Raw genomic sequence first — 12,838 nt, 5'->3', positions numbered from 1 at the left:
ATCAGCCCTCACCTGCCCTTACCTGCCTTCACCTGGCCCCACTTGCTCCCATGCCCCACTTGTCCCTCCCTGCCCTGACCTGCTCTCATCAGCCCTCACCTGTTCTTACATGTCCCCACCTGCCCTCACCTGTTCTCAGCAACCCCACCTGCCCTCACCTGTCCTCAGCTGTCTCCACCTGCCCTCACTTGTACTTATGTTCCCCACCAAGCCTCCTCTGCTCCTTCTCTCCTCTTGGAGGGGGATGTGGCTACTGCAGGGCCTTCCCGTGCGCTTCCCTGTGGTATAGAATTTACCCAGGATTCAACCAGGACTGTGACGCACCTGGCGGCGTCCAGCAACTTGTTTCTATAGCGCAGCTCTGGCTGGTTCCAGGCCAGAACACATACCTCTGTTTCATCCTTTTCATGGCTGAAGTGCTTCACGGGTGGATGTGACTAGATATAGGAAACCTTCCCCTTTGTGCGGGCAGGGTAAGTAAGTAGCAGTTAGTAATGGTTTGCGGTGGGTCGAGGGTGTGAAGCTTTAGTTAGCTCGCCATCGTTGTGCCTGGCCTTGGAAACCAGCACAATAGCTGCCCTGCCTGCGCTACGCTTCCCAAGTAAGCTTTTCCTTCCCTTCTGACTCACTTTTTTTCTGATCAAAGTCCAATTATGAGGGAAATGCAATTCTCTTTTGATGAAGCCTCTCATTAACTGAGAGGTGTCCCGGGGACCACTGTGAAAATTTAGTTGCAGAGAGATGAGACTGAATGGTGCTTTATATTTTGCTTTTCTCCGTTTTTTGGGTACTTTCCCCCCAGTCATGGCCCCACCCACCCACCCCCGACGTCCCCAAAGGCTTTGTAGAGATAACCCCAAGCATCTCAGAGAAAGCTCTCGAGGCAGAACAGATGTGTTCGGCTTCTCTGAGCATGCGTATTTTGTGACATAGCAGGTCAGGCTGTTACACTAGAGAAGACTATAAATATTGCAAAGACGTATCGGTGGTTAGCATTCTGGCTTTCTCTGCCTGTCGTCATCCTATGCAGAATGCAATATTTTATTTCAGGGGGGACCAGGAGCTTCCACGGTTCGGGTGGAGAAGGCTTCTGAAGCTTCGTTCACGTGGACCAGGAGGGCCAGGATCGAGACGTTACAGCCGTCACTGTAGGAGGGAGTGACCAAGTCTGCGCAGGTGTGTGCCACCTCCTGCGACCCAGTGGTCTCCTGCTGCCTTCCTGGGCCATCAAAGGAGACATCAGATGCCGCCCTGAGGGGCAAGGAGGTGCCTCATCAAATAGCCAGATGGGAGGAAGTTTTCTCACTTAATGCTTTTCTCTGGCATCTTCTTGCAAATTGACTGGTCATCCCAGTGCATGGAGGAGACTTCCTCTCCTAAAGCCCTGCTGATTCTACGGCAGTGGCGCACTGGCCGTTTCTTACCGCTTTGTTTCTGAAGCTGATGTGGCCTCGGGCTGCTCCAGGCGTTGACAGGGGGCTGTACCAGCCCCTCAGGGAGGCATAGTCTCGGAGCCCCGCACAGCCCTTCAGAAACCATCCAGCCAGAGTGGCTTTCCAGGTGCCGGGTTCCTTTTCAGTTCGATTTCTGGCAGCAGGAGGAAGTGTGGGCTGAGCCCCTGGCCTTTCGGAGTTGTTTTTGGAATCGAAAATGAGCTCTGAGCAGTTTCCTTTAAGCCAAAGGCCTTGTATCCATCACCAAACGGGTACCTGACATTTACTGAAGCACATCAGAGGCCAGGCCAGAGGCTGAGCGCAGAGGGGCAGAGAGGGGCTCGCTTCCAGAAGGGTGGGGGGCTCGGGGGACCCAATGTCAGCACAGGGAGAGGAGAAGGACAGGAGAAGCCTCTGTGTCTGTTCTGGCCTGGGGCTCGGGGAAGGCTGCCCTGTCCGGGTGATGTGTGGGCTCAGCCTTGAGGAGAACTCAGAGTTTGCCTGTAGGAGAGGCTGGAGAGAGCAGAACAGCAGGCCGCCCAGAGGGGCCGGAGGTTCGGGACTCAGGAGGATTCTGTGACATCTGGGAGGGCAGCACGGGGGGCATTCCGGGAGCAGATGGTGGGTGGCCCCTCGTGAGGCCAGCACTCCCTCTGACCCTCATTTTCAGACCCCGCTGCCATGAGTTTTTATATTATTGCTTTTGGTTTCACTTTGGCAGGACATTTTGATGGGCTTCTAAACCTGCACGGAGCTGTTATTCCAGCCCTTTGTGGCAAAGATGCCCGGGCCTGGCCGACGCTGCCCTCGCAGGCTGCTTCCAGAGCTGCTGGCCCTTTGCGGAGGCTTCGCAAGCCTGGAGGCCCCTGCTGCCCGCATCCAGGTCTGCCGCCCGCCTCGAATGTGCCAGAAAGCCTGACGGGTTTGGGCTGAGGTGTGCATGTCTCATCCTGTTCTGAAGGAGAGTGTAGGGTCCAGGGAGATCCCGAGGAGTGAAATCCACAGTCACGGTGTATGTCCTCGAACCAAACCTCGGGTCTCAACCAGGTGGAAATAAAAACAGCCACCGGTCTCGGGGGGCGGGGGAGTTAGTTGGATGGGAATAAGCTTCGCACCGAAGGGTCCCCACCCTGCAGGATGGCCTGGGCTCCCACTGGGCACTGAGCTTCCAGGGGCCAGCTTGCCTCCAGGCCTCCAATAAAGCAGAGAGGCGATGCCCCTGAGACCCTGAGGGCCTGGCCAAGGGTGCACGGCGTGTGGGGGAGTGGGCCCCAGGCCTTTGGGGTCAGGCTGTCTCCTCCCCGCTCTGAGTCTCCCTTCTCATGTTGCCCCATTTTCCTCGACCTGACGCGTCAGAGGATGAAGTAGGATGAGGCTCGTGGGGGTGGGAAGCGTGAGGTCTTCGGTGGTGAGGGGGTACCCTTCAGGCCCCCGACAGGGTGTACGGGTTTGGGAGGAAGAACGACATAAGATTGACAACATGACTAGGGCAGCTGGAGAAATCTGGAACCTGAGGTTCATCTCCAGGGACCTCTGGGTGCCCCCTGTGGGCCACCTGGACCACCCGTGTGGAGTGGAGCATCCATCAGGGCCCAGCAGGACCCGGCACGGGGATGCTGGGAATGCTCTGGGAGGGGTGCCCAGGCTCGGAGCGCCAGGCTCCACGGGCACCCCAGGAGCGCGTTCCACCCAGGCAGGCCTGGCCGATCCTGACCCCACTGGCTTCCCCAGGAAGCTTGGGCTGGGGGATCTGGTGGGCAGCCAAGGCTGTGTCTGGCTTCCGAGTCTGAACTTCCAGTAGATCTAAGTCGGGGCCTTGGGGGAGGTTGCAGGGACATTGTATTCCCAGTGGGGGTCTCCTGTTGCCCGGCAGAGGCTGGAGACAGGCTGGGGGCTTGGGGCCTGGGGGCGGGGTGAGCAGAAATTCAATGCTCCTGGGGTGGGGGCGGGGTCAGGATGGCAAAGCCAGCTGCTCCTCATTCCATTGTGTGCAGATCTTAATAACAGGGTGATTCAGTCCTACGGGAACCCCCGGGGAAGGCTCAGCAGATGCTGGCGGGGTGGGGGCAGCCCCAGGGAGCAGTGATGTCACCGGGCTCCCAGGTGGATGCGGTTTCAGCAGGGCTCATTCAGCCCCATTTAACTGAATTAAGGTCCCTGGAGGGGAAGCGAGGAATGGATATTATGGACATACACTGGCTGTGGGAATCTCTCTCACTGACCTTGAAGTGGCTTTGAGCCCTCAGGCCCTTGCCACCTTCCTGTCCTGCCAACATCACTCACACCCAAACGCCCAGTGGCCCCCCTGTGACGCAGGGGGCAGCAGCTGCCAGGTGCACACCCAAGTCCCCGTGCCTCCTCCTCCGGGCTGGTGGAGGCCAACAGGCTCGGGTCCCTGTCGTGGTCATCAGACAACAGGAGGAGCCTGGCGATGCCCTGCAGGTGCCTTGAGAAAGGGTGTGGCCCGCCTCTCTGTGATCACCGGCACATGGACTGAGGACCAGGATGGAGAAGTTGCAGGGAGAGAGACTGGTTCGTATAAAGAAGATATTTCACCCCAAATAAGTGCTGCTCTGCCCTAAGGCTTGCATCTCGCAGCGGTCCTGTGATGCCTGGGAGAGAAGCCTTGGGCTGCAGGCGCCCAGGTAACCCCAAATGGCCCTTCTGCCTGCAAAACGCTGGGTATCGGGTTGGAATTCGACTTCCCTCCTGCCTCCTTGGTTCAACTAAGCCCTGCCAGTAATAAAAGGTGCCCGCTGGGCCTCGTGTACTTTGTGTTAGTGTTTGCTTTAGCCTCACAGCACCCCTCGAGGTAGGTCTATTAGCCCCATTTTATAAAGATTAAGTTCTACCCAAGGTCACCGCTAGGAAATAGCTGGACTGAAACCTAAACCTAAGTCCGTGAAGCCTGTACGCTTTCTGCCCCCACCTCAGCCCCCACCTTTGCCCGGCTGACCTGACACTGCTGGACAGTCTGGCTCAGCACCCTGGACAGTGACCCAAGCACGTAGTGGGCACCATCCCGGGGGCTGGAGGTACCAGCGTTCAAGACTGGGTGCCCAGGTCTTTCGGCTCCTTCTCGTCAGCCCCGGGCCCTCAGATCGCCTGACCCTGATCGCTGGCTTAGAGCGGCCACCCCCAGGCTCCTCGCTCTTCCTCTCTGGTCTCCGGGACACTCAGAGCACAGGCTTCTTGGAGCGGGACACTGTCCTGCTCACTCGGTTCGGGAACCCTGCCCAGCACAGAGTCTGCACTCAGCAGTTGTTTGATGAATGAATGCCGGGAGGAGGCAGGAAGAAGGAGGCCCCGTCCTCAAGGAGTTTGCTTTCTAATGTGCCTTGAGGGGGAGATGCCATATGGACAAACTAAAATGGCCAAGATGACTTGAGGTTGTAATAAATGAAAGCAGGAGTTCCCGTCGTGGTGCAGCAGAAACGAATCTGACTAGGAACCATGAGGTTGTGGGTTCAATCCCTTGCCTTACTCAGTGGGTTAAGGATCTGGCGTTGCCGTGAGCTGTGGTGTAGGTTTCAGGCACGGCTGGGATCCTGCGTTGCTGTGGCTGTGGTGTAGCCGGCAGCTGTAGCTCTGATTAGACCCCTAGCCTGGGAACCTCCACATGCTGCGGGTGTAGCCCTGAAAAGACAGAAAGACCAAATAAAATAAAATAAAATAAATGAAAGCAGAGTGATAGAGACGACAAGAGGGCCTGTCAGGAGAGTGACACTTGATTTAAAACTGAACAGTGTGAAGCCATGAAGGCAAGGGAAGGCACCGAAGGCAGGACAAGAGCAGGTGCAAAGGTCCTGAGGCAGGAACAAACACAGCAGGTTCAAATGCAGAGCTCAGGTGAGTTCGCTTGGAAGCGGGTGTACCCACAGAGGATGGAGGAGCCAGGGTGGGCTCCTGGGGCCCTTTAAGACCCCCTGAATCATTGGCTGGCGGGGGGGGGGGGCAGACCCAGCCACAGTCATTGTCAAGCCCTGCAGGTGCTCCGAGGAAGAAGCTGGGACACATCCAAGTCTGACCCAAGAGGGCACCCTGGAGGTTCTGGGCCACTGATCCTCAAAAACAATCTGTCGAAGAACCACGGCAAAACACAGGCATTCAGCTGGGTTCCTTTTCAGTACACCTGTTTCACAGCTTTTAAATGTTCCTTCCTGACATTATGAATCTTGATTTCATGAAACCAAGAAGAAGCATCGGGAAAGTAAAACTATGCTGGCTGAAATGTTGTTGTCATGTTAAGTCTTTAGCAGTTGCCCAAAAAAAAAGAAGAAGAAGAAGGAGAAGACTCTCCCCACCCCTTTGCTATTTTGTAAGAGAGGAGTCAATGAGGTACATTTCTTGATGACAGCCAGTGACCATGGCCATTGTCTGAACAGTCTCTCCTCCCCACGCGGGGGGCACATGTCTCTGAGCTGTTACCCATCCACCCCCCGTTGTACATGCTGGTTGTTCTTGATTGACTGATTGACTAAAATAAGCCAATCACAATCTAGATGGGAACTCAGGGATTCAGCTCCCATCTGATGCACTCAGACCAAGGCTCTTGGGTCTAGATCATGGGAATGTGCATTTCGCCTTGGCTGTCCACCACCCGCTGTCAGGAAAGCTCTGAAAAGGAAACCACACAGACACCAGCTGTCCAGGTGTCCTTTGCCGGAAATGGCTCCGGGGAGATTTTATTTACAAAGGAGTGACAGGCCCTGAGTGTAAGTCCTACACCCACAGCCTCCAGCTGTGGACTGGGGTGGGTGTCTGATGTCGCGCAGGCTGAGCCAGACCTAGTGGAACCCACCCAGGAGGGGGAAGCAGGTCAGGGACCAGATGGGGCTGCGGTGAGGAGGCGGGACCTCAGAGCAGTGGCCCTGTTCACAGGCTGCTGGCCGCGCACATTGCTCCTGGATCCGGGCAGAGCATCACAGCCCGTCTGCACTGGACAGCCTGCTTCTTTGAGCCTTGTTTCCTCATCAGACAGGTTATAGAGGTTGCCGCTTAATCTATTTCAGCTACACCTGCCTCCGCTCTGGCCAGGCCCTGGGACAGCGTGGTTAGAGGCAACCCCGGCCCCCACTGGCAATCCTCACAGCAGGTGCACTGCTGCTCCCCCTCCCCTCCAGGGAAAGTGACCACCTGGGTTTCTGATGACACCTGCCATCCCCTGCCCATGACTGGACTTTCCGGTGCCTCAGGGCTCTTAGGCTTTTGGCTGTAGGGGCAGAGGTCTCAGATAAGCTTCTAAGAATAGCATCCTTATTTAGTTTTTTTTTTAAAGGAACCTCCGCACTGTTCTCCATGGTGGTTGTATCAGCTTACATTCCCATGCACAGTATAGGAAGGTTCCCTTTCCTCCACACCCTCCCCAGCAGTTACTGTTTGTAGACTTTTGGATGATGGCCATTCTGACAGGTGTGAGGTGAACCCTCATTGTAGCTGTGCTTGCATTTCTCCAATACTTGTCAGTGTTGAGTATCTTTTCATGTGCGTTTTTCAAAGTCAATCTCGTGCTTAACATAAGTGAAGCCATTTTGGGGAGCGAAGAATTGGGAGGGTAGACCTAACGCGTACACACCGCCTTACAAAATAGATGATTAGCCAGAACCTACTTATAGCCCATGAAAAATCTACTCAATAGTTTGTAATAACCTATATGGGAAAAGAGAATGGATATTCTTTTTTATGTATGACTGTTTATATGCATGACGGGTCACTTTGCTGTACACCTGGAACTAATAAAATGTTGACAATCAACTGTACTCCATAAAATTAAATATACTCCCATAAAATTAAATATACTCCCATAAAATTAAACTAAAATACAAGAAGAGCATCCTTTCTGGGACTTTGACGCCAAAGTCAGACCCTACTTTGCAATACTAAGTAAATATTGAACCAAGGTGGTGCTCTTCCCTGCCAAAACTTCAGCTTTTTCTTTCTTCTTTAATTTTTTTTTTTTTGGTCTTTTTGCCTTTTCTAGGGCTGCTCCCACGGCATATGGAGGTTCCCAGGCTAGGGGTCGAATCGGAGCTGTAGCCACCGGCCTACACCAGAGCCACAGCCACGCGGGATCCGAGCTGCGTCTGAGACCTACACCACAGCTCATGGCAACGCCGGATCCTTAACCCACTGAGCAAGGCCAGGGATCGAACCCGCAACCTCATGGTTCCCAGTTGGATTTGTTAACCACTGAGCCATGACGGGAACTCCAGAACTTCAGCTTTTTCTAGAATCGATTTTAATAGCATCCCAAAGCTTTCCCCTGAAGCAAGCCCACTTCTCCTTCAGAACACTTGCTAAGAAGTTGGTATCTCATAAATAAACTCTGAGAAAATCAGGAAGTCCAGTGCTGTCTGAAAAACCAACCAACCAACCAACCCATAACCGAGTAAGAAAATCTTAAAAAACACTTTTCTTAGTTTCTTAAGTAATGGAGTTCAGGGGACTTTACAAAGAACCAAATTTAAAAATCTGTTGTAATTTCATATTACTTAACCCCGAAATCTGCCCTCTCTATTAAGGATGATTTGAATATTCATTCTCTTCAACGAGTTTCCTGCTTTCAGGAAAAATAGCAGAGCCAACTTGCTTAGGTGATTCTTTTGCCTGAGGGCTGCTCATGTCTTTTGGAGGAAATTCCAGGCCCTGAATGAGGCTCTCCACATTTAGCCTTCTTAAAAAATTAAAAAAAAAATTTTATTTAAAAATTAAAAAAAATTAGTTATGGTTGATTTACAATGCTCTGTCATTGCTGCTGTTCAGCACAGCGACCCAGTCATATATAAAGATACATGCACGTAATTCTTCTCATATTATCCTCCATCGTGTTCTATCACGCGTGGTTGGATCGAGGTCCCTGGGCTGTTCGGCAGGACCCCATCGCTCCTCCCTTCTAAATGTAACCGTCTTGCCTTTTACCTCCCTGTCAACCTGCCTTCACCAGAACCTTCTTCCCGGAAAGGGGCCCGGCTCCTCTTTGGGACCCTGGTGACCTCTCCGGCGTCCACATAGGTCGTGGGGCAGGGCTGGAGCTATGCCACAAGCCTTGGTGGAAGGCCTTGGGGTCTTCCCAGGCCCCGGGACCCATCTTGGGGGCTAGTAAGGCGCTGCCAGGTCTCTGTCCCTTCGCTGGATCAAGGCGGCCATCACGAGCATTTTCTCGTCGCCTCCTGGATGCTGAGGACGTGTGAGGCCTTCTGTCCGCCTCCTTTTAGACAACAGAACTGCTTCTCTGCAGCGTGCTCAGGTGTCCCATCACTGCCTTGTCTGTCCTCTGGCCCCCTCTGGCACGAGGTGCCACCTTGTTTGAGGACCTTCGGCTGCTCTTGCTCCCCCAAACCTTGCATGTAATAAAATGTTGAAACCAGAGGGGACCTCGCTGTCTCTCCACCTGCTGAATCGGTCGTGTCCTGCCTTGTGCTCTGCCTCCTCTTGCCTCCCCACCCCTTCCTCCTGTGCCCCCAGGATTCAAGTCCCCGTTGGTGCTTTCTCGTCGGAAAAAGGTAGCTTTGGGAGCAAAGAGAAATGATGAGAGGCTGAATGCGGGTGTGTGCCACGCCTGAGCAGGGTGTCTTCTGAGTCGTTCCCGCCATTCCACCCCCATCACGTCACTGTCCCATGGGAAGAAGAGGACACCGGGGCTCAGAGGGCAAGTCGGATGACCGAGAGGCAGGGCCTGCGGACAGCAGGGCTGATGGGGAGGCCCGGTTCCCCAGAAGGGGGGTTACTTTGCCGCACTGTGATCACACCAGGAGGAACCAGGAGGCTTTACTGTGGGCGCTTTCAGAGTTCTTCGCAGCTTTCGAAATTTTCCCAGTGTCCCCGCCTTGGATCTGAACTGAAACCTATTCGTTGACAAAACTGCCCTCCCATCCCACCCTGAAGCTGAGGAAGATGGGGGGCAGGCCCATGACAAGGCAGCGGGTCCAGTCCTGCGTGGAGGGACAGCTCCCCTGAGAGGGATGCGGGAGCCACTGGGAACCTGGGATGGAGGCACACCACTGGTACAGGTAGAAGACACGTGCGGGTGGGAGGGGCAACTCCATGGCCAAGGTGGCACCCAGGTGCCCCAGCTGGAGGGTGTGCGAGGCTACTGCACAGCTGAAAGGCCTGAGGGCGCCCAGGGGAGTCTGGGCAGCAGGAACAGGCCACACGCCATCACAGAGTCGCAAGGTGGGTCTGCACGTGCTGATGCCTTAAACAAGGGCCTCTGGTATGGGCTGGGCAGAGCATGCAGGGGGGAGGATGCCGGGGGTGGGGGGCCCAGGGCAGGAGGTGAGGCCGAAGAGGTGAGACAGCTCCCAAGAGTGTCACTTTCCCTTTGGTGCCCCGGGGGACTCAGAGCTGGGAGGTGCTGGCTGGCCCTGAGGTGACCTCCCCCAGGCCGTGTGGATGTATCCTCCTGCCGCTGTGAGGGACTCTGAGGGAAGGGCTGGGATGCCGAGATAGGTCGGGGGTTGAGGGTCTCAGAATACACACACTTACCAGCATGTGGAACCCCTAGACCCCTCCCAGACATTTCAGAAACAACCTTCCCCCAGTCAAAGGATCTCGTTAAAACAGGAATGGCCACACTCGTGTCTCTGAGTGGAGCCGTTCGTGATGTAAGAAACCTCTTTTCCCTGCTCCCAACTCCATGCCTGAGGTCAAACCCAGAGCAGCAGCCCCTACAGGCCTTGTCTCCAAGTGCCGCATCCCAACTAGGTCCAAGCTGGGGCTCAGAGCTCAGTGGCTGGCAGAAGACAAAGCTGCTTTTATTCTTGTAAGTGCACCCCCCCGCCCCCCCCACACCCTGCTCTGCTTTGTCATTTATCCTTGTCTACCAGCTGTGCAGATTAATTCCCAGACCTAGGTTGTTCCAGCTTCCTCAAACTTTGCTTCCAGTCTATGTTTTGGGAAATGGTTACACAGCTAGCTTTTGGTTTTGTTTTTGTTTTTGGGCCACATTGGTGGTGTATGGAAGTTCCCAGGCTAGGGGTCGAATTGGAGCTGCAGCTGCCAGTCTACACCACAGCCACAGCAATGTGGGATCTGAGCCATGTCTGCCACCTACACCACAGCTCACGGCAACACGAGATCCTTAATCCACTGAGTGAGGCCAGAGATCAAACCCACATCCTCATGGATACTAGTTGGGTTCATTATGACTGCATCACTGTGGGGACTCTTTTTTTTTAAATTGAAGTATAGTAGATATATACTGTTGTGTTAGTTTCAGGTGTACAGCAAAGCGATTCAGTTATAAATGCATACAAATATAGATTTCAGATTCTTTTCCATTATGGGTTATTACAAAATATTGAGTATCATTCCCTGTTCTCTACAGTAGGTCTTTGTTGTTTACCTACTTTATGTGCAGTAGTGTGTATCTGCGCATCTCAAACTCCTAATTTATCTCTCCCCCTTTTCCCCTTTGGTAACTGTAAGTTTGTTTTCCATGTCTGTGAATCTGTTTCTGTTTCAAGTTTCTCTTTCCTGAATTAACTCCATTCATGAGTAAATGGGGCCAAGTCTGCCAAGTGATTGCGGTGGGTAAGGGCATTACCAACAAAAAGGAGCGGAAGCTTGGAATAGGGGGTAGACATCTGGAGGCGTGGCTCTGAGCAGATGCAGGTTAAAGCAGCCCAGGGCACACCACCTGACCCGTGATAGGTGGGCGCTTGCCAGCATCCAGGGGAACGCCTCTATCTGATGCCTGTCCACTTGAAGGTATCACTTGCATTGCTGTGTTGATATTGGACATTGGAGGGCAGGGCTGGACAGAGCGGGACCAGGGAGAAGGCTGCCGCAGTCCTCCCAGTGTGGGGTGAGGTTGGAGGCGGTGGTGGCCTCTCATATCCTGATGATGCATCACACACCCTGCACGTCGGGGGGTCTGGAGGAGCCGCCGGGCATCAGGAGTGGACACGCTGAGTTTGAGATGTAGATTAGATTAAGGGCTGCAGGGGAATACGGGAGTCTGACCTCTGTGTGGAGCTGCCTCTGTCCTGCCTTCTCTGCCTCTCCCTGGCAGACCACGGTCAGCCAAGAATTAATCACTAAAGATTAAAAGAAAGAAATGAAAAGTCTCATTTGAGCCCACATGGGATTTATAACCTGGGAGACGGACACGCAAAGAGCTCTGTGGACTCTTTCAGAGAAATAAAAGGGGAGGCCAGTGTAGGCGTGATTTTTGAAGGGGTACGTGCAACAAAACACACATCTTGGTAGAAGGTCTCCAGGAAAAGATACCTTAGTTCACGGTTTCAGGGCTTTTCTCAGGAGAGGAAGATGCAAGAAACCGAGTTCATAAAAATTCCCCTAAAAGTATCCGAGAACCAGTTCGGTAGGTTTTCTTACCCCACGGAGGACCTCAGCCTGCTCTTTGCCCTGAATACGTTGTAGCTCCTGCAGGTCAGCGGCTGCCATGGCAACGACTTGACTCCTGTAGGAACGGAACGGAGGGTGGGCAACTCCTTGGTTTTACAACCCCTTCCCTTGCTGTGTTAATGTCCACCAAGGCTGGGGAGGCATTTTGCGACCGGGTTGACCCAGTGCCAGGAAGGCTCACTCCCAGGTCAGGCAAGGATTTAGTCCCTAAGCCACCTAAGGTGCTATGGACCTGATGAGGTCCTTTGAACAGTAACCAAAGGCCTGGGACTGCCTGTCTGACGAGTCTGCGATGGTCCAGGAAATTATTCTCCCTTGTTGCTTCTTTCTGTATCTAGAGTTGTTATCTTATGTTTTAGAACTCTATGTTTGATTGGTTGTTTCAAGTCATCTCATCATGCTGATTTTATCTGAGGCTCAGTCACATTTTGTAACTCAAGAAACACTAATCTTCTAAAATGGAATATAGGAAGTTCCTATCATGGCTCAGAGCTAACAAACCCAGCTAGGATCCATGAGGACACAGGTTAGACCCCTGGCCTCACTCAGTGGGTTAAGGGCTGGCGTTGTCATGAGCTGTGGTGTAGGTGGCAGACGTGGCTTGGATCTGGTGTTGCTGTGGCTGTGGTGTAGGCCGGCAGCTACAGGTCTGATTCAACCCCTAGCCTGGGAATTTCCATATGCCATGGGTGTGGCTCTTAAAAAAAAAAAAACGACACACACAAAAAACCCACCACAGAATACAGGTAATCTAGCTTGCAACATTAGTAGGTCAGAAGTAAGTATTTAAGCTAAAAAGAAGAATTTCCATTACGTGCCACCCAGTATCTCCCTGGGCGGTCTGACCAGTCCGTTCTGCACCCACCGCTGTCTTTAAGGGGAGGCTAGGCTGGCTTTGTACATAAAGTTCACCAAGGATGTCTGCACGTACAGGTGGGTGGTGCGCCACGGTGGCCCTCGACAGGGTTGAGAAAGGAATGTCATCTCCTAAGTCAGGAACTGGAAGGAAATAAAGACCAGTTGATGTTCATGGTTGG

General features: G+C 53.4%; 1 long non-coding RNA gene across 1 annotated transcript; it reads left to right on the top strand.

Moving 5' to 3' along the window:
• Positions 1 to 221: 221 nt before the first annotated feature.
• On the top strand, positions 222 to 4,203 carry LOC146395081 (uncharacterized). Its single transcript, XR_014833255.1, has 3 exons — positions 222 to 473; positions 1,051 to 1,176; positions 2,155 to 4,203. It is a non-coding gene; the product is annotated as an uncharacterized LOC146395081 (long non-coding RNA).
• The last annotated feature ends 8,635 nt before the right edge of the window (positions 4,204 to 12,838 follow it).

This window comes from Sus scrofa, chromosome 18 (assembly GCF_054392235.1).
Source record: "Sus scrofa isolate SSC_HxYL_T2T_F1_AM1 chromosome 18, Sscrofa_HxYL_maternal_Yorkshire_Landrace_v2.0, whole genome shotgun sequence".
Lineage (NCBI taxonomy): Eukaryota > Metazoa > Chordata > Mammalia > Artiodactyla > Suidae > Sus > Sus scrofa.
Note: the sequence above shows the minus strand (reverse complement) of the source record. Positions and strands in the feature narration are given on the sequence as shown.